The sequence below is a fragment of the Pseudophryne corroboree genome, chromosome 3 (assembly GCF_028390025.1).
Source record: "Pseudophryne corroboree isolate aPseCor3 chromosome 3, aPseCor3.hap2, whole genome shotgun sequence".
NCBI lineage: Eukaryota > Metazoa > Chordata > Amphibia > Anura > Myobatrachidae > Pseudophryne > Pseudophryne corroboree.
Window position 1 is genome coordinate 253,851,793 of NC_086446.1, and position 27,481 is coordinate 253,879,273.

Below are 27,481 nucleotides of genomic sequence, written 5' to 3' on the forward strand. Positions count from 1 at the left end.
AAACACTGTCCTTGAAGTAGGCGAAAAAGGAGAAAAAGTATATGGAAATACTGGTGGATAAATGAAAAACTGAACAGGGGAAGGTATGGTAGACAGAATGGAGGAAACCTGTGCAAAGTAATGATGGATGACGTGAAAAGAATAGAAGCAAAATATGGTGGATTAGTTCATCTTATTAAGGGAAGAGAAAGAAAAATTTAAAGGTAGGATATGCTATTAGGGTTAGTGTGAAAACATGTAATGTGCGATGTGTAGAGGTGATTGACGCTGTGGGGTAGTTAGGGGACAGTGATATTAAAGTATATTGATTAGAAAGTGAAAGAAGGGAAAAATAAAATAAATATAAAAAATAATAATGAAACAATGGGAGTGTAAAAATTATTGTAGATTAGGCAAAATATAAAAAGGCACCATAATTTATATTTTCGTTCAGTCCAAATGGTCTGAGACTCCCAAGGCGAAAATCCACTCGCTCTCTTTTTTATATAGTTCTTTGGTCATATCGCCTCCTCGTATGCCCAAGTTGATGCGATCTAAACCAAAGACTTTTAATTCCTTAGTTGATCCCTTGTGTTGATGGTGGAAATGTTTGGCAACCGTGGTGAGTTGTTTCATTCGTGCCAGATCCTTTGATGCATTTCGAATGTTCCCAATGTGTTCCAGGACCCTCTCTTTCAATTTGCGTGTGGTCATGCCGACATATTTTACATTGCAACTGCAAGTGATGCAGTAAATTACTGCTTGTGTGTTACAGTTGAAAAGTGACGTAACTTAGTTAATTGGGCCATATTTGTCTGTGACCGTATTGGTTTGCAGTATGTGCGTGCACGACTTACATTGGCCACACGGAAAGGAACCTGTTGTCACTGGCTTCCTGCGTGTTGAGGTTAACAAATGGCTCCGAACTAATTGATCTTTGATGTTTCTGGATCTGCGCCAGCTCATCTGTACCGTGGGGCCTACAATGGGAGATAGATCAGGATCCATCCGAAGTATAGGAAGGTGTTTGGTTATGGCATCCTTGAGCATTCTCCATTCGGGACAGAATGTTCCTATAAATCTGATAGTATCTTCATTTTCCAGTGTTGCCTTCTTAGTCCCAAAAATTAAGTGATCTCTCTTGATAGATGTGGTGGCCTGATAGGCTCGTTTGAGTGATCGTTTACTGTATCCTCTGGCATGAAGTCGATTAGTAAGTTCCCAGCTCTTGGTTTTGTAAACGTGGTCCTCAGAGCAATTACGCCTTAGCCTAAGATATTCTCCTTTGGGTATATTCTCAATAGTCGGGGGGAAATGTGAGCTAGTTTGGAGAAGGAGACTGTTGGTTGCCGTCTCCTTCCGATATAGCTCTGTTTCCAAATAGCCCGTGTGAGATCTGTAGATATTTAGGTCAAGAAACGGAACCTTGTCTGAACTGATGGTGTGGGTCAACCTAATATTTAAATCATTAGTATTGAGTAATCCAATGAATTCCATTAGTAGATCCCTTTCTCCGTTCCAGATAATGAAAATGTCATCGATATATCTCAACCACAATTCCACATGTGTGGTGTATCTTTCATTTCCAGCATTAAAAACGTAAAAATGCTCCCACCATCCCAAAAAAACAATTGGCGTAGGTGGGGGCGCATGCTGCGCCATTGCGGTTCCCCTTATTTGCAGGAAAAATTGGTCCTGAAATACAAAGTAATTTTTTTGAAAGGACAAAATCAAGCAACAACAGAAGAAAGTTGAAAAATCACTGGCTCCTCCTTGATCCAAATAGTATTTCACAGCTGTGATACCTTGATGGTGATTAATACTCGTGTAGAGTGCTTCTACATCCAGAGTTGCCAATAGGAGATTTTCTTCACAGTGTATATTATGAATTTTGCGTAGTAAGTCCGCTGTATCCTGCAAATAAGAGGGTAAAGAGAGGACAAATTCACGGGGATGGAGATCCAAAAATCGACTTGGTTGTTCCAGAAGTCAACCGTTACCAGACATAATCGGTCTTCCAGGTGGTACGGAGGCATCTTTGTGTACCTTGGGAAGTAAGTAGAAGGTAGGTGTTTTCGGATTCTGGGTTGTTAAATATTTTTGCTCTGGTTTGGTGATGGTACCTTGTGTTGTTGCGTGTTGTATGATGGAATTGTAAAAGTTCATAAATCTGATGGTTGGGTCACTAAGAAGTTTCTTATAGCAGGAGGTGTTATGAAGTTGTCGGTAAGCCTCAGTAATATACATTTCTCGTGGCCAAAGTACGATGTTACCGCCTTTGTCAGACGGTTTGAAGATGACATCATGCCAGGTTTCCAATTCCTGTAGGGCTTTACGTTCCTTGAATTTTAGATTGGAAGGAAAATGATGAAGGCCATGTCGACTTTGGGCGTAGATTTCATCAAATTCTTTGGAAACTCTATTCAGAAACACCTTAATCTCTGGGTTGTTGTTATCAGGGGGAAAGAACGTGGATTTGGGCCTACACTGGGGCCTGTATGTGGCTGGTACACCCATGTTTGATTCGGCCTGTAGTTCTTCCAATTCACGAATGGCATTAAGATCATCAGTGGTGAGATCGGGATCAGCGATATTCTCTGATTGTCTGCCTTGCTGTTTGGAGAAGAATTTTTTTAGAAGAAGCTTCCTCCCAAACAGTCTCAAATCCTTTTCCCAAGAAAAACGATTAAAAGACTTAGATGGTGAAAAGGAGAGTCCCTTAGTGAGTACTGCCATGTGATCTGGGGAGAGGGATCTAGAGGAGAGATTGATAACTTGTAGTGAGCTAGAGTTGTTAGAATCTATCTCACTGTTTTTCTCTGACGGGCTGGGTATCGTGCTGTCCTCGGTATGTCCCAATCTGAGTTTCGACCGTCGTTTCTCCTTTCTCCCTCTCCTTGTTTTCCTCGTGTTTTGATGCGGCCTCTTGGTCTCTGACCTGAGCCTAAAAAACGGGGATGAAAGTTGTCAATTTCCTCCTGATTCTCAAAGGTTTCACTGGCTGAATCACCGCTGGTAGAAGATTCAAATTCTGAAAAGGTAGGGTCTTCCCTCTGTTTTCGGTTTCTGCTGAGGGGTGTAGGGTTCCACCTGAAAATATCCCCTTTCGCAAAATCCTGTTTGTCTCGAATGAATTTAGTCCGTTTGCGATCCACTATCGTTTGTTCGTATAGGTCAATTTCTTTTTTGTGTTTTTCAAAGGCTGCTTGAAAGGGCAAATCCTTCTCCCAGGTTTCCAATGTCTTCCCAATTTCATCTATCTCCTTCTCAACTTGATCTAATAAGAGAGTGTCGTGTTTGACCAGAAGGTGAAGTAGTTCATTGGAACACTTTAATAATGCTGCTTCCCATTCACTCTTCAGGTTCTCACTGGCAAGGGGGAAGGAGGGAAATACCTTGGGTCTAAGGCCACGAGGTACAATCTTATATTTAATGTAATTTTCTAATGTGGTGACATCCCATGATAGGCGTATCCTCTTTTGTAAATTTTTTTGTAATTTGGAAAAAGAGGTACGCCAATCTGAGTTGGGAGAAGTGTGTTCGTAAGTATCTGAGAAAGGATCAGAGATATTAGTGTTTGGACGTTTGGATAATTCTGTTTTCAATGAAAAAGTGGACATATTACGTACGAAAAATCTTTATGAAAAGATTTTGATTTTGTACTCGGATTGTTATGCTAAGTTGAAGGACCAAAGCAATGGGCAGTAAAGACACGGAAATTAAAGTAGCTGCTAAAAAGGATCGGGGGGGGGGGGGGAAAGAAATGTAAAGAAAAAAATGGAAAAGAAAAAATCACAGAAACCGTGCTACAGTCAGAGGCTGTATTTACCCTACAGCATAGACAGTTACTATCAAACAAGAAGAGCGACCGTGCACCGGTATGTATAAATTGCAAAGATTATACGAAACCAAAAATTGGACAATTATATTACTAGAAAGGAAATTTAAACCTTTCTAATTATGTCCCTATTGGTGGTGCGCCCAGAGCTAGAAAGTGCAAGTACTGGCAAAGGGAGAGAAAGAAAGCTCTTGTGTGGGCGCACTCTTAGGAAAGAAGAAAATATTGTTCAATTAATTACTGAAAGTTATTAAAATTTAATATTTATTGATCAAGAGTTAAAAACAAAATACCCCTCTACGATCCAAAGAAAAAATGTAAACATAATAAAGACATGAGAAAATGTAAAAATGTTCTGGTCTGTTAATCACATGAGAAGGATTAGAAAGGCTGCAGACACCTAATAGTCTAACACCCGTTTCTCCTGACCAGTACAGATAATCTGTATTAATGAGACCGACCAAGGAGGTCACTGACAGTAGGAGGTCAAATAATGTGTCTTAGAGAACCACTGAAATCAGGTTGATTCTAAGCAATTTCTTATTCACCTATTATACCATGTTACTCAGAATTGGAGATATCTGTATTAATGTACCCTGAACGCAGAAAGAAGAGAAGAAAGTTTTGAAGGAACAAATAGTGGTGATACTGCTGTTGGTGTCCACCCTTCTGAGGAAGGGGAATAGTCCCTACTCTACAACACCGGGTATTCCCAAGGAGTCTCCTCTCAAAGTACTGACCCGGCCCAACGCTGTTTCGCTTCCAAGATCAGACGAGATCGGGCATTAGCAGCGTGGTGTGATAGTAGAGAGGCTATCTACCAATGAGAGTGCACCTATATACAGATGGTAGAGTAAGGATTTAGAAAGATAAGACCATGTAGATCTGCTTTCCACGTTAGGCGGGGTAGGCAAAATGTCACTTAATGGCAAAGTGCACCCTGGATCGTGAATGAGAGTCTACGGAAAATAGTAAGTGATAAAAAGAAAAAAGATATAGTCACTATTGAATTGGACTGGTGGTTATTAACCCTGGTGGGAGACCACGTCACAGAGTATGCAGCGTCAGGTAAAATAGTACATGTGGATATACTTCACATATGTATGCATTTTTGTGCAAAGCAACACATCATTACTTTGAAAAAAACCTAAAGAGGTATAGCATACTATATACAAAGATCACTTATTTAATAAAAAAATTTTCACGTCCTCTCTTTTTTCAACTCTAACTATACATTTTTCTTATCTCTGGCAGTTTTGCCCCTTTCCAACATGGCGCCACTGCATTCATCTTAGCGATCTATTTTCCTGCATTGCAGCGAGCCATGTATTATTTATATACTAGTATATCATTCATAGACCAACCCAACTAGTGATAATAACACACTGATTGTTTAAGATATGTCACAATCTTTCTCCTATTGGCCTCCGGTGCATAAGAACTTTTTATACCCTTCGCCCGCTCTGCAGTGTTACCAACTCATTTATTTATACTATTCCCAGTATACTATGACGGTAACTCAGCACTTAAATTATAACCAGTATCCTGGTACCTTATAATCATATTGATACATCCCCCCTTTTTTATTTATATATGCCCCTTAAACGGGACGCACTTCTGGCAATCCCATTTCCAATATGGCGCCACCGTCCTCCCTGCTTTGTAGGTTCCCTTACTGCCCCCACCGCATTACTTATGTCCGTGAGCCTTCCATTTAGTCCGCCCACATACCACGTCATCTCACGCACCCACGCTCTGATTGGCTGGGATGCGTCACCAATACATCTGGCTTCCCGCGTCTCCATGGGAACTTTCATACCTCCTCCCCCATGACTATTTGGATACGTACAACCTATTGGCTGCAACCAGACACTAGCAGGGTTTTTAAACCCTGCACACAGCATTTACCAAGAGATCCCGGAAGTGAACAAGCCCAAACGGGCGAAACGCGTTTTCCACGGATTTACAGCATGGGACCTGTCCTTGGAGGATCCTGTATTATCACCTATTTCCTGATCCTGACATTTTGAGTATCACTTTTCTATCTGCCATTTTTTTGTCTGCAATTTATGTTAGAATTTTCCATTTCTACAGGTTCCCTTTTCATTGGGTATATTTATTACACACTCAGCAATTGTAATTGTATGTGTACATCTTAGTAATATAATCCTATATATCGCAGGCTAGCATTATTGGCATATGTGCCTATCTGGCACACTATTCCACACTGCATGCTGCATGTTTGGAGAATTTTTTGCATACTAATAATGCTTGACACACCACTCACACCGCAAGCCAATTATTTTGGATTTTCTGTGCATAATACAGCCTGATAAACCCCATAGATTGCAGACTGTACTCATTTTTTATACCATTTCATTTTCTTTGTATATAGTATGCTATACCTCTTTAGGTTTTTTTCAAAGTAATGATGTGTTGCTTTGCACAAAAATGCATACATATGTGAAGTATATCCACATGTACTATTTTACCTGACGCTGCATACTCTGTGACGTGGTCTCCCACCAGGGTTAATAACCACCAGTCCAATTCAATAGTGACTATATCTTTTTTCTTTTTATCACTTACTATTTTCCGTAGACTCTCATTCACGATCCAGGGTGCACTTTGCCATTAAGTGACATTTTGCCTACCCCGCCTAACGTGGAAAGCAGATCTACATGGTCTTATCTTTCTAAATCCTTACTCTACCATCTGTATATAGGTGCACTCTCATTGGTAGATAGCCTCTCTACTATCACACCACGCTGCTAATGCCCGATCTCGTCTGATCTTGGAAGCGAAACAGCGTTGGGCCGGGTCAGTACTTTGAGAGGAGACTCCTTGGGAATACCCGGTGTTGTAGAGTAGGGACTATTCCCCTTCCTCAGAAGGGTGGACACCAACAGCAGTATCACCACTATTTGTTCCTTCAAAACTTTCTTCTCTTCTTTCTGCGTTCAGGGTACATTAATACAGATATCTCCAATTCTGAGTAACATGGTATAATAGGTGAATAAGAAATTGCATAGAATCAACCTGATTTCAGTGGTTCTCTAAGACACATTATTTGACCTCCTACTGTCAGTGACCTCCTTGGTCGGTCTCATTAATACAGATTATCTGTACTGGTCAGGAGAAACGGGTGTTAGACTATTAGGTGTCTGCAGCCTTTCTAATCCTTCTCATGTGATTAACAGACCAGAACATTTTTACATTTTCTCATGTCTTTATTATGTTTACATTTTTTCTTTGGATCGTAGAGGGGTATTTTGTTTTTAACTCTTGATCAATAAATATTAAATTTTAATAACTTTCAGTAATTAATTGAACAATATTTTCTTCTTTCCTAAGAGTGCGCCCACACAAGAGCTTTCTTTCTCTCCCTTTGCCAGTACTTGCACTTTCTAGCTCTGGGCGCACCACCAATAGGGACATAATTAGAAAGGTTTAAATTTCCTTTCTAGTAATATAATTGTCCAATTTTTGGTTTCGTATAATCTTTGCAATTTATACATACCGGTGCACGGTCGCTCTTCTTGTTTGATAGTAACTGTCTATGCTGTAGGGTAAATACAGCCTCTGACTGTAGCACGGTTTCTGTGATTTTTTCTTTTCCATTTTTTTCTTTACATTTCTTTCCCCCCCCCCCCGATCCTTTTTAGCAGCTACTTTAATTTCCGTGTCTTTACTGCCCATTGCTTTGGTCCTTCAACTTAGCATAACAATCCGAGTACAAAATCAAAATCTTTTCATAAAGATTTTTCGTACGTAATATGTCCACTTTTTCATTGAAAACAGAATTATCCAAACGTCCAAACACTAATATCTCTGATCCTTTCTCAGATACTTACGAACACACTTCTCCCAACTCAGATTGGCGTACCTCTTTTTCCAAATTACAAAAAAATTTACAAAAGAGGATACGCCTATCATGGGATGTCACCACATTAGAAAATTACATTAAATATAAGATTGTACCTCGTGGCCTTAGACCCAAGGTATTTCCCTCCTTCCCCCTTGCCAGTGAGAACCTGAAGAGTGAATGGGAAGCAGCATTATTAAAGTGTTCCAATGAACTACTTCACCTTCTGGTCAAACACGACACTCTCTTATTAGATCAAGTTGAGAAGGAGATAGATGAAATTGGGAAGACATTGGAAACCTGGGAGAAGGATTTGCCCTTTCAAGCAGCCTTTGAAAAACACAAAAAAGAAATTGACCTATACGAACAAACGATAGTGGATCGCAAACGGACTAAATTCATTCGAGACAAACAGGATTTTGCGAAAGGGGATATTTTCAGGTGGAACCCTACACCCCTCAGCAGAAACCGAAAACAGAGGGAAGACCCTACCTTTTCAGAATTTGAATCTTCTACCAGCGGTGATTCAGCCAGTGAAACCTTTGAGAATCAGGAGGAAATTGACAACTTTCATCCCCGTTTTTTAGGCTCAGGTCAGAGACCAAGAGGCCGCATCAAAACACGAGGAAAACAAGGAGAGGGAGAAAGGAGAAACGACGGTCGAAACTCAGATTGGGACATACCGAGGACAGCACGATACCCAGCCCGTCAGAGAAAAACAGTGAGATAGATTCTAACAACTCTAGCTCACTACAAGTTATCAATCTCTCCTCTAGATCCCTCTCCCCAGATCACATGGCAGTACTCACTAAGGGACTCTCCTTTTCACCATCTAAGTCTTTTAATCGTTTTTCTTGGGAAAAGGATTTGAGACTGTTTGGGAGGAAGCTTCTTCTAAAAAAATTCTTCTCCAAACAGCAAGGCAGACAATCAGAGAATATCGCTGATCCCGATCTCACCACTGATGATCTTAATGCCATTCGTGAATTGGAAGAACTACAGGCCGAATCAAACATGGGTGTACCAGCCACATACAGGCCCCAGTGTAGGCCCAAATCCACGTTCTTTCCCCCTGATAACAACAACCCAGAGATTAAGGTGTTTCTGAATAGAGTTTCCAAAGAATTTGATGAAATCTACGCCCAAAGTCGACATGGCCTTCATCATTTTCCTTCCAATCTAAAATTCAAGGAACGTAAAGCCCTACAGGAATTGGAAACCTGGCATGATGTCATCTTCAAACCGTCTGACAAAGGCGGTAACATCGTACTTTGGCCACGAGAAATGTATATTACTGAGGCTTACCGACAACTTCATAACACCTCCTGCTATAAGAAACTTCTTAGTGACCCAACCATCAGATTTATGAACTTTTACAATTCCATCATACAACACGCAACAACACAAGGTACCATCACCAAACCAGAGCAAAAATATTTAACAACCCAGAATCCGAAAACACCTACCTTCTACTTACTTCCCAAGGTACACAAAGATGCCTCCGTACCACCTGGAAGACCGATTATGTCTGGTAACGGTGGACTTCTGGAACAACCAAGTCGATTTTTGGATCTCCATCTCCGTGAATTTGTCCTCTCTTTACCCTCTTATTTGCAGGATACAGCGGACTTACTACGCAAAATTCATAATATACACTGTGAAGAAAATCTCCTATTGGCAACTCTGGATGTAGAAGCACTCTACACGAGTATTAATCACCATCAAGGTATCACAGCTGTGAAATACTATTTGGATCAAGGAGGAGCCAGTGATTTTTCAACTTTTCTTCTGTTGTTGCTTGATTTTGTCCTTTCAAAAAATTACTTTGTATTTCAGGACCAATTTTTCCTGCAAATAAGGGGAACCGCAATGGGCGCAGCATGCGCCCCCACCTACGCCAATTTGTTTTTGGGATGGTGGGAGCATTTTTACGTTTTTAATGCTGGAAATGAAAGATACACCACACATGTGGAATTGTGGTTGAGATATATCGATGACATTTTCATTATCTGGAACGGAGAAAGGGATCTACTAATGGAATTCATTGGATTACTCAATACTAATGATTTAAATATTAGGTTGACCCACACCATCAGTTCAGACAAGGTTCCGTTTCTTGACCTAAATATCTACAGATCTCACACGGGCTATTTGGAAACAGAGCTATATCGGAAGGAGACGGCAACCAACAGTCTCCTTCTCCAAACTAGCTCACATTTCCCCCCGACTATTGAGAATATACCCAAAGGAGAATATCTTAGGCTAAGGCGTAATTGCTCTGAGGACCACGTTTACAAAACCAAGAGCTGGGAACTTACTAATCGACTTCATGCCAGAGGATACAGTAAACGATCACTCAAACGAGCCTATCAGGCCACCACATCTATCAAGAGAGATCACTTAATTTTTGGGACTAAGAAGGCAACACTGGAAAATGAAGATACTATCAGATTTATAGGAACATTCTGTCCCGAATGGAGAATGCTCAAGGATGCCATAACCAAACACCTTCCTATACTTCGGATGGATCCTGATCTATCTCCCATTGTAGGCCCCACGGTACAGATGAGCTGGCGCAGATCCAGAAACATCAAAGATCAATTAGTTCGGAGCCATTTGTTAACCTCAACACGCAGGAAGCCAGTGACAACAGGTTCCTTTCCGTGTGGCCAATGTAAGTCGTGCACGCACATACTGCAAACCAATACGGTCACAGACAAATATGGCCAATTAACTAAGTTACGTCACTTTTTCAACTGTAACACACAAGCAGTAATTTACTGCATCACTTGCAGTTGCAATGTAAAATATGTCGGCATGACCACACGCAAATTGAAAGAGAGGGTCCTGGAACACATTGGGAACATTCGAAATGCATCGAAGGATCTGGCACGAATGAAACAACTCACCACGGTTGCCAAACATTTCCACCATCAACACAAGGGATCAACTAAGGAATTAAAAGTCTTTGGTTTAGATCGCATCAACTTGGGCATACGAGGAGGCGATATGACCAAAGAACTATATAAAAAAGAGAGCGAGTGGATTTTTCGCCTTGGGAGTCTCAGACCATTTGGACTGAACGAAAATATAAATTATGGTGCCTTTTTATAATTTTGCCTAATCTACAATAATTTTTACACTCCCATTGTTTCATTATTATTTTTTATATTTATTTTATTTTTCCCTTCTTTCACTTTCTAATCAATATACTTTAATATCACTGTCCCCTAACTACCCCACAGCGTCAATCACCTCTACACATCGCACATACATGTTTTCACACTAACCCTAATAGCATATCCTACCTTTAAATTTTTCTTTCTCTCCCTTAATAAGATGAACTAATCCACCATATTTTGCTTCTATTCTTTTCACGTCATCCCATCATTACTTTGCACAGGTTTCCTCCATTCTGTCTACCATACCTTCCCCTGTTCAGTTTTTCATTTATCCACCAGTATTTCCATATACTTTTTCTCCTTTTTCGCCTACTTCAAGGACAGTGTTTCTTAATGTATTGGTAGAATATACACGGTCACTCGTTAATATTTCAGTCAAGTAGTTTCAGAACCCCAATTCTGGGGGCACGAATTCCCTTTTAATCCATTGTTTTCACTATAAAATAGGGTATTCTGGCATTCACCCTAGCCCCCATCTCTATGGGCAACACTATTAATTTCATCCACGCCACCTGTTAAGCACCACACACAATCAAACCCTATACAATCTACACCACCCCCATTCTCAGCACATTCCTACATCATTCACTTAATCACCGCACACACACCCCTGATAAACCCCCAGTAGCACACATTTCCCCCCCTTCCTCAGACCGCCACGATAATTCTTTGCTCCCTATATACATAATTTTTCACCCCCCCTTTTCCTTCTCCTATCTCCCCACACTCCCCTCTCCCCCCAAGCACAGAATTTCCCTATTTATTTCACTTCCCCATTCCCCCTTTTCTTTCACCCTGCCCCAATGGCATAATTCATCATTTCCTATCTCTTTTTCAACCCCACTCCCCTCCCCTTTCCCTCCCCGCCTTCTGTACCGAACATCTGATATATACAATCATATTTATATAACTCCCTGCCCTCCTTTTTTCTTTTTTCTTTTTTCTCACTCCTTTGGTCAAGATCACTTATTTAATAAAAAAATTTTCACGTCCTCTCTTTTTTCAACTCTAACTATACATTTTTCTTATCTCTGGCAGTTTTGCCCCTTTCCAACATGGCGCCACTGCATTCATCTTAGCGATCTATTTTCCTGCATTGCAGCGAGCCATGTATTATTTATATACTAGTATATCATTCATAGACCAACCCAACTAGTGATAATAACACACTGATTGTTTAAGATATGTCACAATCTTTCTCCTATTGGCCTCCGGTGCATAAGAACTTTTTATACCCTTCGCCCGCTCTGCAGTGTTACCAACTCATTTATTTATACTATTCCCAGTATACTATGACGGTAACTCAGCACTTAAATTATAACCAGTATCCTGGTACCTTATAATCATATTGATACATCCCCCCTTTTTTATTTATATATGCCCCTTAAACGGGACGCACTTCTGGCAATCCCATTTCCAATATGGCGCCACCGTCCTCCCTGCTTTGTAGGTTCCCTTACTGCCCCCACCGCATTACTTATGTCCGTGAGCCTTCCATTTAGTCCGCCCACATACCACGTCATCTCACGCACCCACGCTCTGATTGGCTGGGATGCGTCACCAATACATCTGGCTTCCCGCGTCTCCATGGGAACTTTCATACCTCCTCCCCCATGACTATTTGGATACGTACAACCTATTGGCTGCAACCAGACACTAGCAGGGTTTTTAAACCCCGCACACAGCATTTACCATGAGATCCCGGAAGTGAACAAGCCCAAACGGGCGAAACGCGTTTTCCACGGATTTACAGCATGGGACCTGTCCTTGGAGGATCCTGTATTATCACCTATTTCCTGATCCTGACATTTTGAGTATCACTTTTCTATCTGCCATTTTTTTGTCTGCAATTTATGTTAGAATTTTCCATTTCTACAGGTTCCCTTTTCATTGGGTATATTTATTACACACTCAGCAATTGTAATTGTATGTGTACATCTTAGTAATATAATCCTATATATCGCAGGCTAGCATTATTGGCATATGTGCCTATCTGGCACACTATTCCACACTGCATGCTGCATGTTTGGAGAATTTTTTGCATACTAATAATGCTTGACACACCACTCACACCGCAAGCCAATTATTTTGGATTTTCTGTGCATAATACAGCCTGATAAACCCCATAGATTGCAGACTGTACTCATTTTTTATACCATTTCATTTTCTTTGTATATAGTATGCTATACCTCTTTAGGTTTTTTTCAAAGTAATGATGTGTTGCTTTGCACAAAAATGCATACATATGTGAAGTATATCCACATGTACTATTTTACCTGACGCTGCATACTCTGTGACGTGGTCTCCCACCAGGGTTAATAACCACCAGTCCAATTCAATAGTGACTATATCTTTTTTCTTTTTATCACTTACTATTTTCCGTAGACTCTCATTCACGATCCAGGGTGCACTTTGCCATTAAGTGACATTTTGCCTACCCCGCCTAACGTGGAAAGCAGATCTACATGGTCTTATCTTTCTAAATCCTTACTCTACCATCTGTATATAGGTGCACTCTCATTGGTAGATAGCCTCTCTACTATCACACCACGCTGCTAATGCCCGATCTCGTCTGATCTTGGAAGCGAAACAGCGTTGGGCCGGGTCAGTACTTTGAGAGGAGACTCCTTGGGAATACCCGGTGTTGTAGAGTAGGGACTATTCCCCTTCCTCAGAAGGGTGGACACCAACAGCAGTATCACCACTATTTGTTCCTTCAAAACTTTCTTCTCTTCTTTCTGCGTTCAGGGTACATTAATACAGATATCTCCAATTCTGAGTAACATGGTATAATAGGTGAATAAGAAATTGCTTAGAATCAACCTGATTTCAGTGGTTCTCTAAGACACATTATTTGACCTCCTACTGTCAGTGACCTCCTTGGTCGGTCTCATTAATACAGATTATCTGTACTGGTCAGGAGAAACGGGTGTTAGACTATTAGGTGTCTGCAGCCTTTCTAATCCTTCTCATGTGATTAACAGACCAGAACATTTTTACATTTTCTCATGTCTTTATTATGTTTACATTTTTTCTTTGGATCGTAGAGGGGTATTTTGTTTTTAACTCTTGATCAATAAATATTAAATTTTAATAACTTTCAGTAATTAATTGAACAATATTTTCTTCTTTCCTAAGAGTGCGCCCACACAAGAGCTTTCTTTCTCTCCCTTTGCCAGTACTTGCACTTTCTAGCTCTGGGCGCACCACCAATAGGGACATAATTAGAAAGGTTTAAATTTCCTTTCTAGTAATATAATTGTCCAATTTTTGGTTTCGTATAATCTTTGCAATTTATACATACCGGTGCACGGTCGCTCTTCTTGTTTGATCTTTTTAACTTAGTCTGCACTGTTAGGATGCACGTTTTATTACCTCTCTTTATAGGTCATTATGAGTGAGATATAGGGGCTATCAGCCTTGATTGGTCATGCATTTTTATGTATATGTATGTAATTCCCTGTCTGGGATCTTAAGAATTATATGGGTCACGTTGCCACTGTATATGTTTATTTATCATCTTTTAATATATTTTATGAATAGAGCACTGTCCCTAGAGGACCTGATGCACTGAGAAACACTATATGACCCAGGCTGATAACCTATGTATGTGCTTGTATGTTATTGTATACAGGGTCACCTTGGTAACGCGGACCGGCCAGGCGCCGTGACGTCACTTCCGCATCACATGGTCTGGATCAGGTGGTGCGCTGTGGACGCCGGGCTGGGAGCGCGGGAGACGCGGCCGTGGAGGACGCTGGCGGGGAAACTGATCAGGGGGGTAAGTTCATTGTTATAAATATGTTTGTCTATCACTGTACACTTGTCCTGAAGACGGGGAGGTGGTCCCCGAAACGTTGACCGTACCTATTACACTTTTTTGATTTTGCATCACAAGTCTGCTGAGTGCCGCCTCTTATTGTCTATTTGTGCATGTACAAGGGTCGCTTACCCTGAGGAGGGCACCGGAGCAAGGTACACCCTATGGGGGAGGCCGAGAGTGCCGGAGCGCAGAGTATTTATATATATATATATATATATATATATATATATGTATATAGGTATAACTGCAAGGTACATGACTCGGAGTGATCTTTTCAAAGTGAATACACTGCTTTTTGCTACATTGCTGTCTCCGAGTGCCTATCTCTTTGAGGAGTTTTATATGTGTGTGTGTGTGTGTGTGTGTGAGTGTGTGTGTGTGTGTGTGTGTGTGTGTGTGTGTGTGTGTGTGTGTGTGCTATATATGTGCTGTAAAATGATATGCCATCCAGGGTTTCACAGCATCTCAGTACACAGCAGATCAGGTGACCGGGGTTACAGAAGGAGCGCCGAATCACCACTAAATGAGTGGAGTTTTTTAAACAATTTTTGTCACTGTGATAGCCTGTGGTCTATTTAGACACACAAGGCTGATTGCAGGCATCAGCTCAGAGCTCTGCTTTTCCTGTCAGAGCAGAGCAGGGGTAGTGGAACAGAAGGGAAGTCTGCATAAGGCCATCTGAGGATAGTGTTATCATCACAAGGCTCCTCACAGTATTTTCATTACAATTTTAGTAATAAAAAGATTTTAGGAAAAATAAGACTTGCTCTGGGGCTGTGAGAAAAAATATGCAGTAATTTCTATAGAAATTACTGCAGCTCATTTTATTGCCTTCAACTGAATATAAAAAATACACACACAGTTGGAAACCCCCCATAGAGTTAAATGAATCACTGAATGTAAAACTTACACCTAATTTCCAAATCTATATTTTACACATAAGTATATTTCTATTTTAGGATCACAGTGCGAATGTGACCCTGATATTATGCATCTGATAAGAAGTCTATAACTTCATAAATAAAGTTTTATGCCAAATACTTTGAACTCCACCAGAAGGTTCTGTGCACTCAAATTGTAAATCAAAGCTTCCTAATAAATAGTTGCTCTAGTATGAGCTAACCACAGGATTATTATATTAAGAGATAAAGTGCAAATTAATATCTGATTCCCAGCTGTTATCATAAAGAGGGAACATTCAAATTTATAGGATGGGATCGGTGCACTTAGGGTAACTATCTCAACTTCCTGATGTATAGAATGTTACTCATAATTAGGCCCCAGATTTTTAGGATCTAAAAAACAAAAATTTGTTTTTTTCAATTCATGTCTAGGATTTTATGGGTTTTACAAATCTCAGACTAGGAATTTATACGCTTTATGAAAATGAAACAAAACCATGCAACATATCATAATGTTTGAAAGGGATGCAATCAGAGTGCCAATCACGGAATCCCGACACCCTTTACTATCCCAACGCCGTAACTCAGAAAGGGCCAGGAGATTGATGCCACAATCCTGACATCTGGCATCTCGACAGTACGTTAGCCGGCAGGTTAGGGTTGGGGGAGGGGGAGTTAGGTTTAGGCACCAGATGGGGGTTAGAGTTAGGGTTGGGGTTATCCACACCCAGGGGTTGTTATGGTCAGCCACTAAGGGGGAGGTTAAGGTTAGACTGTGGGATCTGAGGGATAGGGTTAGGGGGTAGGGGAGGGAGGAAAACACCCCACACTCAATCCGACCATCGGTATTATGACCACCGGGACATACTGGACCCGTTTGAACCACTGTACCTTTAGTACAGATGGATCCTGCTACTTCCTTGTATTGCTTACTCCAGTGATGCGTATGTGGTTGTGATCCATTTGCTGCCACCGCTTTACCACAGTAGCAAATGGATCTCGGGAACCAACTGTATACTATGCAGCAAGGCTGCATCAGGGCACATCTGCATATATGACCCTTAACTTATTATTCTAAGTATGCATTTTCAATTTTCATATTAATCTGACTGCTGGTTTTCATAAATTCCTATTGTAATGTATGAATGACCCATATTCTTTGACACTGTACTTATTCTTTACTATTGGTGAAATTTTTCAATCATACACACATACAAGCGAGATAATGATAACACACTCAAATATCAATATATTATTATTATCAAAGAAGTATATAGCGGGACACAGTCTGTTAATCACTTCTTTATTTTTCTTGCTCTATTAGATATGAATATTTAATGTCTACCTCTTTTAACATATTTCGCTGGTCTCAATATTTTAAAGTGACACAAAAAAGTTATATTTAATGAAAAATGTGCCTTGTAGAAAAACACCCACTTTTTTATCTTTCATGATGTGTCTTACATTCAAACCTTTGGTTGTTAGAATTCTGCACCCCCATTTATGAAGGACATATAAATATAATAAACCAATACTAATATATGAGCTTCAAACTGATTATTAATTACTATTGCAGAAGTCATCCACCACTTGTTTTACGAAGCAGTCACTCATCCTGCACCCCTATGGCTACACCACTGGCAATGATCCGAATTATAACACTTATTCCATTTTAACTTTCAGAATCTTTACCATTTTGAATATAATCAGTGGTCAGTTGTGTTATATTTTGCTTTGAATATTGTAATATTTTACACCATCTGTGGCTCTTGCTATAGCAGTTGGGCCTTGGTGTTTTTTTTAGTACTGTACAACTTTACAAGTTCGTTTTAGTGTTGCCAGATTCATAATTATTGCACTCACACATACTGACATCGCCAAAACTAATTAATAAAACAGGCACAGTCACCTGTCTCCCATATAGATATATAATATATATATATATTCCTTCAGCTGTGTCCAGAAGTAGTCTCGTAGTCTCAAAAAATGAAGGTTTATTGTTTCAAAAGGAATCACATGTAAGCCCAGGCAATTTGCTGCCATCTAGTGTATACATACACAAATACACATACACATGCAACACATATTATAAGATAGATACTGTTGATAGATAGATCTTCACACGCACGCACACACGCACACACACACACACACACACACACACACACACACACACACACACGTAAAAACATGCTAATTATATTTCAATTACATATTATTTCCCTTCTGAATTATGGGTGTTTTGAAAAAACAAATTTTGTCAAGGTTGGCTTGATCATTATGTAAATGCATGTGGTACAGTTTAACCACTTTCTTAAGTTTATATATTTCTATATTCTTTAATGAGCTTTAGCTAATGTCAAGTTATACCCTTTTCACACAGAAAACCAAATTACCAGTTAAAGCACATTTACCTGGTAATTTGCAGATCAACATGGGTCCTTTTTCTGTGTGAAAGGGTCAGCCTAGGTTGAAATTTAGAGGACTTCGTTCCTGGTTTTTACCAAGGTCGAAGACCCGGCAATTGTGACCTGGGTTGCCCCTTTCACACAGGATAAATACCCGGGCTGATCGGCAAATTACAGTACCAGGTAGGACTGGTTCACCTGGTAATTTGCTTTCCTGTGTGAAAATGACTCAGCACTCAAATGCTGGGTAAAAGCTGGGATTTTCAAACTTTTCTGTGTAAGAGTGATATAACTAATATACTACAGTGGGAGTTAGCCACTGTGCATCATATTAAAGGATCAACATTCAGTTATAGGATAAGTAGTGTAAAACCACAACACAAGAATATTAACTGAGAAACACTATGACATTGTGAAACATTATTGCATGACACATGGCAATACCACCTAGTAAAATGTGTTATCACTAGAAAAAAACATAACATTCAATAAGTTTCATTTTTCAAAGTGCAGCGCAAGTGCTACTTTGTGTCATGTGCTTATTTTTGCAGAATTGAATTCAATTTACAAACTACGCTAGCTAAAATTATATAATGTTCAGATTAGATTGAAAGGTGCCCCTAGTTTTATATTGAAGTGGAAAAGTCAGATTTGTGTGATATGAAAATGTACAGTATACTGTGTGAGCTGGCGAGATGGAGCAGGTGCCAGAAACCCCATCACAATGCATTTCTAGGTGCACTGAGCAATATAATAATAACTTCTAAATGCACAAGTTATACATGTGCTAAAGTTAGACCCTAAGTGCTCTAAGTATCATAAATAATTACAATATAATCAAGACTGAATTGATCAGTATTTGAGGAGAAAACTAAAATATTTAACAAGAGATTGGCCCAGATTTATCAAGTCTTGGAGAATGATAAATTGAACGGTGATAAAGAGCCAGCCAACCAGCTCCTAACTGTTACAGGCTGGGTTTGAAAAATGACAGTTAGGAGCTGTTTGTTTGGTACTTGATCACCGTGCAATTTATTACTCTCCAAGGTTTGATAAATCTGGGCCATTATCTTTAATAGGACGTACTTTGGATGCTACCTGGGTAGATCTTTATCATTATAATCTTATATGTAGTGCGCAATAGATACAAATAAAGCTGCCTGTTCCAGAATCTCTGAGGGTCTCTCAAAACCATCCTCTACATAAGCAACATTAAAGAGAATAACTGACATTCAATACAATGGTGCTGTCATAAAAATAAATGGAAACATATAATAATCACCCTTGTAGTGGTCCATTCATAATAAAATCACTGATATGAAAATCCAAAACACCGTTCTTTGATATTTATTTTATCCCAATTCCTACAATCATAGAACATGGTGAAGACAAAAGCTGCACCCCCCCACCCCACGAGTGTTAGCTCTAGCCACCACCCCCTGTGATTAGCCGTAGCCACCCACCACCACCACTATTTTAGCACTAGCTGTCACCCCAGGTAGGTAAGGTAGGAGGAAGGGGAGAGGAAGATAAATTACATCGCCCCCTGTCGGCAATGCAAAAGTGAGGAGGCTGTCGGCAACTGTTACTGTTGCCCATACAGTAGCAGCAAATCAGATTTTATCTATCATTTTCTAGGATATATTAGAGAAATGAAAGATAGAATCTGATTGGCTGCTATGAGCAACACCACTACTTTTCATTTTTAGAAGCTTTAGTAAATCTACCCCTTAATGTATATAAAACATTGTATAAGACAAATTCCATGTACAGTATGCTACTATTTCACACATCTCTAATAGATAAAGAAAATAAATACAATTTTCAAAAGCCATATTCCAGGATTAACTTCCCCTATCATCGTGAATGTAAGCGTATGAGGCCAATTAAAACAATTAAAATAGATACATTCTGCAACTGCTTCAGTATTATAGCATTATGCTTAGTAATTTACCAGTTAAATGATACCTCTTTATTGCTTTCCACAGACACATCAGCTTGGAGTTGCACTGTAGCTTCATTCTACCTCGCTCCAATACACACTTGACATTTAAACCCTGTTCACATTCATTTACATGGTAACTAATCCCAATAACTTGTTATTACTGTGAAAAAGGTAATCCTCTGCACAGACAGAGGATAAAATCAAATCAGTCCATCCCAATTTACTGCAGTTTGCTGGCTTAGGAGGAATTGTATACACATTAAGGGGTCAATAAGTTGCAACCAGAGATAAAGGTATCACAAAGGATACAAATATCTAGTGCTCAGTAGATTAAACTCTTTAAAAAGACAAATCTAACAAAACCACAGCAAAGCAATTTAAGTGACTCAACAATAAAATACTGCTATACTTTATACCAGTGCTCTTCACATTTTTCATTGTAAGATTGGTATGTTATAAATCTGTGTTTATGATCCGTATTTCATTAAAATAGGATATCATGCAATAAAAGTGTCAGAACTTCATGAAAAATAGAAAAAGAGGTTGCTAGGCTGTAGGTAGGTTGCTGGGCATTCTCTGGGATCTCCCTTTGGGGATCATGTATCAAGTAAGAGTGGAGAAGTGCACCAGTGGAATAGTTGTCCATAGCATCCAATCAGCATTGAGGTAGCATTTATAAAGTACAATCTATAAAATGCTAGGTAGAAGCTTATAGGTTGTTATACTGCTCCACTGGTACACCTCTCCACTCTTTTCATTGCATGATACATGAACCCTATGAATGCAAATCTATATAAAGAGAATTATTGGGCACATTTATCAAAACTACTCAAATACTTTTTCCAAGGTTACTACATGTAAAGGCTCCCATGTGCTTTACTTAAATAAATAATTTTTATTAAATATAATTTTCAGGACAGAAAAAAATGAGTCTCACCAGAAAATAAATAGATGAGTTTGTTTATGAGTACTTGTAAGCTGCTCACACATTCTGTGCACTGGAGAAAAATGGGCATGACAAACATAAACCAAGGCATGGTTTGTCTAATGTGGATGAGGTTTAAATAACCAACGCAGTATATAAAAAATAATTATGTCAAAAAGCTCTAAAAAAATACAATACCTACCAGCTACATACAGTATGACAAAGCCTATTCTATTGCTATACAATACATTAAGCATTTTCATGACAAATATAGATACATGGAGCATTCTAGCAACCACCAATATAACATACAGGGAACATTTTAGTGACCGACTTATAAAACACGAAGCATTCTAGTGACTGATAAACAATAAAGTAAACCTACTTGTGACCAACATACAACACAGAGAACATTCTAGTAATATACAATACAGAGAGCTTTCTAGTGACCTATATATCATACAGAGAACATTCTAGTGACTAATATACAATACAGGGAACATTCTTAATATAAAGAATAATGTGAGAGCTTGAAAATATATATCTGTGTATACGCAAAACCTGTAGGGAAAAAGAAAGATTAATCAATGTTAACAACTCTTTTGAGAGCTGGTTTTGAAGAGCGGGTTCCAATGAGTGCCGTGGTTTTGTTACTGGAGAGACAGGTACTGAGTACTTCCTATCTTTCCCTATCTAAGTACCTTTTTTGCTGCCTGTAAGCACTTCAGTATCAGCTGTACTCTGTATAGCGGTGCAGCACTGCCGGCTGGTTCCCTCTGTGTGAGGTCCTCCCTTTGCCTGTCAGCGGCTGGGGTCAAACACAGTTCTCCTCTCCGGGGTCAGCAGTAGTAATAGTAGTTGTTTTCAATACATTTCAGGCATAAAGGCCCTTTATCAATGATGGTAGTAAAACATTCTGGTGTCCTTTTTATTTCTTAAGAAGCTTTATTCAAAGGTTAAAAAAACAGAAATTGAATTAAAAAGGCAGCTGCCTTGTGTTCCTGTTTGAGAATCTTTCTCCATCTTTTTTGTATATATGTTTTCCTCCTGATATTTTTAAATTTAGGTAGTGCGTATTCTAGTGTTAGATGAAACTTGTAAAGTAAAAGGTGGTTTAAAATAAAATTAATAATTAAATGGTTATAAAAATGTATTAAGTTTTATGTAGATATTTAGCCCATTTGTACTTCGTGTATTCATGTAATAAATCCATCTTGTTTCATTTCTTTTTAAATGCTGAGATATATCACCTCCTCTCCAATTATTTTGAACTTTTTATATGCCCACAAACTTAAGGCTAGAGGGGTCTTTATTGTGGTGTTCCAGGTAGTGTTTTGAAACGCAATGTGTCTTCAATCCTTTTTTATGTTCAGTATATGTTCTGATATTCTTGTTTTTAGTTTTCTATTTGTTTGTCCAATGTATTGGTATCCACAAGTGCTTTCAACTATGTATATTAGTCCCTCTGTATCACATTTAATTTTTTCTTTTTATCTGTATTTCTTTTGCATTACATTTGATTCAGATTCTCTGACAGGCTGTGTAGAAGTTCGTTTAGTTGTTTTACATGATAAGCAGTAATAGTAGCCATTTTTTTCTTTTGTTTTTTTTTTCTATTGTAGGGGCAATGTAGCTTTTCATCAGGTTTTGTTTTAAGTGTTGTGCTTTTTTGTCTATTATTTGTGGTCTGTCTTTTATAAACGGTTTAATTTATTATCTGTGTGCAGAATATGCCAGTGTTTGTTTATAATTGCTTCAAAAGATTGGTATTGGCTTTTGAAGTGTGTGATGATTGCTCTACTGTAATTCTCTTGAGTATCTTTTTGTTTATATTGTATCAATTCTTTTCTGTCTAGTTTAGCATTATTATTTATTTCATTTTGTAAAGTATCTTCATCGTATCCTTTCTGTACAAATTCATCATTCATTTTTCCACTTTATTTCATATTAAGAAGAAATCCTCCTGAGTCTCCTGATTTGACTTCCAGGGATATTTCTTATCCAGTTATTGTGATGGTTGCTATTATGTGGTAACGTGTTATTTCCAACTACTTTTTTTGTGTGAGTTCTTGTATGTATTTTCTGATTCTCAATAAAAACTTCTAGATCCAGGTATATGATCATTTCCTTGCTTGTGGTAGATAAAAATCCCAAGCAATAGTTATTGCTTCCCAAATATGTTAAGAAGTCATTCAGAAGTTGCTCTGGACCGTTCCATATAAAAAACATGTAATCTATATACGTTTTCAAGATAATTAGATGTCCTCTATAGGGATTGTTATTCCAAATGTATTCCTCTTCCCACCTAGTCACAAATAAATTTGAGTAGCTAGGTGCGAAAGAAGATCCCATAGCCACGCCTTTTATTTGAATGTACAATGTTCCTTTGATTCAAAAATAATTTCTATGTAGAATGTAATCTATACAGTTCATAATGAAATTGATTTGAGGGTTTGATATGTTGGTGCAATTTGAATGGAAATATCTATACAGTGAGCTTTGCAAGTGTAAAAAGATCATACATCACTTGTGCAGAGTATATCATTTTCTTGCCATGTTACAGTTTCTAGAGTTTGTAGAATATGCATGGTGTCCTTGAGATAACTCTTCTGAGATTGTACTATATGTTGTAAAGAAGAATCAATATATATAGACAGATATGATGATAATGAATTTATTCCAGAAACTATTGGACATCCCGGTGGGTTTATCGGGTCCTTATGAAGTTTGTGCAACTGATAAAAAGTGTATATCCTTGGACGTGGTGTATAAAGGAAATTGTATTCCTTTTGTGTTGAAATGCCTAATTGTAATCCTTCCTGTAGGAGTTCTTCAAGTTCTCTTTTGTATGCTCCTGTAGTGTCATTCTGTAATTGGGTGTATGTTTCTGTGTCTGAAAGTAAATTCTGCACCTCCTTTTCGTAGTTTTCCTTGTCCATAATGACCAGGCTTCCACCTTTACCTACTGGTTTAAAAATGATGGTGTCATCTTCCTTTAATTCTTTTAATGCTTTCTTTTCTTCCTTGGTCAAATTATAATTCTTCTTTTCCTTGACCAAGAGCATTGGCGTATCTATAATGGGTGCAGGGTGTGCGGTGCACATGGTCCCCCGGCTCTACTAGCTTGTGCCACCACACGGCCAATTCTAGACCTTTTGGTGCTCAGATTGAATGTTTCCTTTGGTGCCCCCACCCTCCCCCATTAAAAACAGGGACAGTGCGCGTGGCAAAAATATAGGGGAGTGGCTTAATGGGGAAGGGCCTGGACCCATAATAGTTCCAATTTACATTACACTGCATAGTAGTGTCCATCAGTCACATTACGTCACACAGTAGTACCCCTTATACACATTATGCCATGTTAGAGCCCTTACATTCATTACACCACAGTAGAACAGAGCCCCTTATACATTTTGTTTACATTTTATAAATGTTACGCCAGATAGATCCCTTTTATGCACTCAATGCCAGGCAGAGCCCCTTATACACATTATGCCAGGTAGAACCCCTTTTATGCACGTAATGCCAAGTAGAGCCCCTTATATACATGTTACACCAGGTAGAACCCCTCTATAGAGAGAGTGAGAGTGTGTGTGAGAGTGTGTGTATATGTGTTTGTCATCTGCCCCACTGCCTGTGTCCCTGTTACTCACCAGCTCTTTGGGTCTGGCAGCAGCAGAACTGTAGGTCCCTGGCTCCCGACCATCTCTCCTACTTCTGGCTGTGGGAAGTGAGTACTGGGAAGGGAGGGAGCAGCCAGCCTGGTGCTGGCAGCGGGTGGGTGCACACAAATCCTGTGGCACTGCCGGGGTGTCTGTGGCTGTACCCTCAGGCCACAGTGCCCCATGCAGCATCCCTGCTAGCCCGCAGATAAAACCACTATTGCTGCTCCGTAAATACGCCACTGGCACTACCACATATATAAATAGATACATTCCATTTTCAGTCAATATTAAAATATACAATTAAAATAATTTTACATACATTTCTAACTGCAATATAGGGTAGCCTCTAATCTAAATACAAGGTATATAAAATCTATCTATCTATCTGCCTATCTATCTAGCTATCTATCTATATATCAGTGGTGTAACTACCACCCCTGCAGCCACTGCGGAGGCTTGGAGGCACAGGGCTGCGGGGGCACCGCAACTGATTGCTGCTGTGTTCAAGACTGTGAGTCCGGGAAGGATCTAGAGGGCACAGTGCGCACCTCTCCTGTGTCCCTTGTGGGTCTCTAGCAGCGTCAGCGTGTCTGTCAAATGAAGTGCTGGTTCATGAGCCAATCAGAGCTCACATACCGGCAGCCAATCAGGAGCCGCAGCTGCCAGTCCACGAGCTCTGATTGGCTCACAAACCGGCACTTCATTTGACAGACACGCCGCTGTAGACACAGGACAAACACAGGAGAAGTGCGCGCTGTGCCCTTCAGCTCCTTCCCGGGGCACATGTGTAGCTGGCACAGGGGGGACATATGGGGCACTGGGGGCATATGTGTATCTGGCACTGGGGGCATATGTGTAACTGGTACTGTGGGGGCATATGTGGCACTGGGGGCATATGTGTTTCTGGCACTATGGGGGAATATTTTTATCTGGCACTGTGGGGGCATATGTGGCACTGGGGGCATATATGGTACTGGGGGCACAGCCCAAGCAACAAGCATTACCCCCTGGTAACAAGCAAGACACCCAGCTCATGAAATCCCTGGCAACAAGCATTACCCCCTAGCAACGAGCATGACACCCAGTTCATGAAACCCCTGGCAACAAATATTATCCCCTGGCATCGAGCTTGACACCCAGCACGATACCCTTGGCAACAAGCATAACACCTAGCACATGAAACCCCTGGCAATGAGCATGACACCCTGTGTATGAAAACCCCTGGCACCAGGCATGGAACCTAGAGCATTAAACCCCTGGCAATGAGCAGGCAATTTAAAAGTAATTAGAAACCTTACTGTAGGGCTTAATGTGTAATGGGCATTGCGGTGTGTGGCATAATGTATCACGGACATTGTGGTGTCCGACAGCCCAGCTAATTGTCTATTTCATGCTGCGCTATGAGTGAAACACAAGCGCTGTCACTTCCACCCAGTGGAATGCACGGACTTCCTATCCGGCAGCTGGGCCAATATATCTTGCTACTAAATTGTTTTATGGTACCCGCGGTTGTCCTTTGGAGGTGGTGAGCTTGGTACTGTATACCAGCCTTTTGGTCTAGATTTGTTGTAATATTTGCAGCGGTGGTCCGGCGGCCTCTGCACTTGGGTGGAAAGCACCCATGGTCATTTCTGGCCCGGTAGAACGCATGGACTTCCGGTCCGGCAGCCGGGATTGTAATTATTAATGTATTTCAAACGCTTTACCCTCACCTTGGGTTCATGAGTTTTTGTGCTAATAATAGTGAGTCCTAGATAAACGAGATAGTTGGTGATTAGGTTAGATTTTTCTTGTATTTGTAGCATAGTTTGGAAACTTCTTGCCCTGTAGGGCATTTCCGGTTAGTGAGGCATAAATAGCTTAGATGTATGGAGGTCTGGTATGCAGCCACACACAGAATTCTGCCATTGGAACATGTGACTTGGTGACACTTTGTCACACTGGCTGCACTATTGGTACTCAGGGCTGGAAACTATGTTGAGCAGTTTTGTTGTTCATTACTGATACATATGTATTCTTACTGGCCAGCAGAACCTCAGCATGGATGGGACAGTGGATTTTGATTGGCTGCATCAGGTCCTGTACATTGAAATTACCAGGTACCATTTGGTTTTGTCTTAATAGTAAAGCTGATCACAGAGAATGGTTCAGATAATGGACTGATGTATACCTTAGGTCTCTTATAGCATTATAGATTGATCTTGCATCTTTCCCTGCGGTTTTAATGATGGTTGCTATGTGCGACACAGGTATTGTACTTTGAACGTTCCACTATGACCATATTAAGTGTTGCAGATAGGACACACTACTAGGAAATTTTGGTGGTGACTTTGTCCTATTTTTCTATTATTTGATGTGTAGTTCGCTATGGAACCTGGGAGGCAATAATGAGTTGTGATTGTATATTCTATTTTTCAGATGTATCATTTACTTATGTGATTGTTTCACTAGCTGCATACGATATACAGCCTTTCTTGAAAAAAGTTTGTGATCGGACCGAAACGTCAACCACAAAAGGCAATCTATGACTACAATAAAAAATTTTGACTGAACGTTATTAAGTGAATTATCTTTGCAAGAGTGCACCCACCACTATATTTATCATACTATTCCTTAAAACTGGGACACTCATGAATTACACAGGCTCTTTGGCTGGCTTACCTCAAGCCAGCATTTATCTTGGTTTAATCAGTCACAGAACCTTTACAATTAGGGGATTAGATGCTATAGCTAGTATTGAGAGAGATGTGCCAATTGTAATGGATCTGGTATGAACTCAACTGTGAGGCAGTGAGTCCCATCACGGGCCCGATGTCTTCGCCACACATCGGGATCTATTCCCACTTGGTTGGTGGAATGAAACCACCATCCGAGTGGGAATATTGGGTTGGAGTCGGGCTGATGTCCGTAGGTCTCCTGAAAGCTAAGATCCCGACAGCCAGCATTTTA

The 27,481-nt window shown here is 39.9% G+C and overlaps 3 pseudogenes; 2 read left to right on the forward strand and 1 right to left on the reverse strand.

Moving 5' to 3' along the window:
- Positions 1–4,508: 4,508 nt before the first annotated feature.
- Positions 4,509–4,627, reverse strand: LOC134895061 (5S ribosomal RNA; annotated as a pseudogene).
- A 1,940-nt stretch (positions 4,628–6,567) lies between these two features.
- LOC134895062 (5S ribosomal RNA) lies at positions 6,568–6,686 on the forward strand (annotated as a pseudogene).
- Positions 6,687–13,398: 6,712 nt separating this feature from the next.
- LOC134895063 (5S ribosomal RNA) lies at positions 13,399–13,517 on the forward strand (annotated as a pseudogene).
- The last annotated feature ends 13,964 nt before the right edge of the window (positions 13,518–27,481 follow it).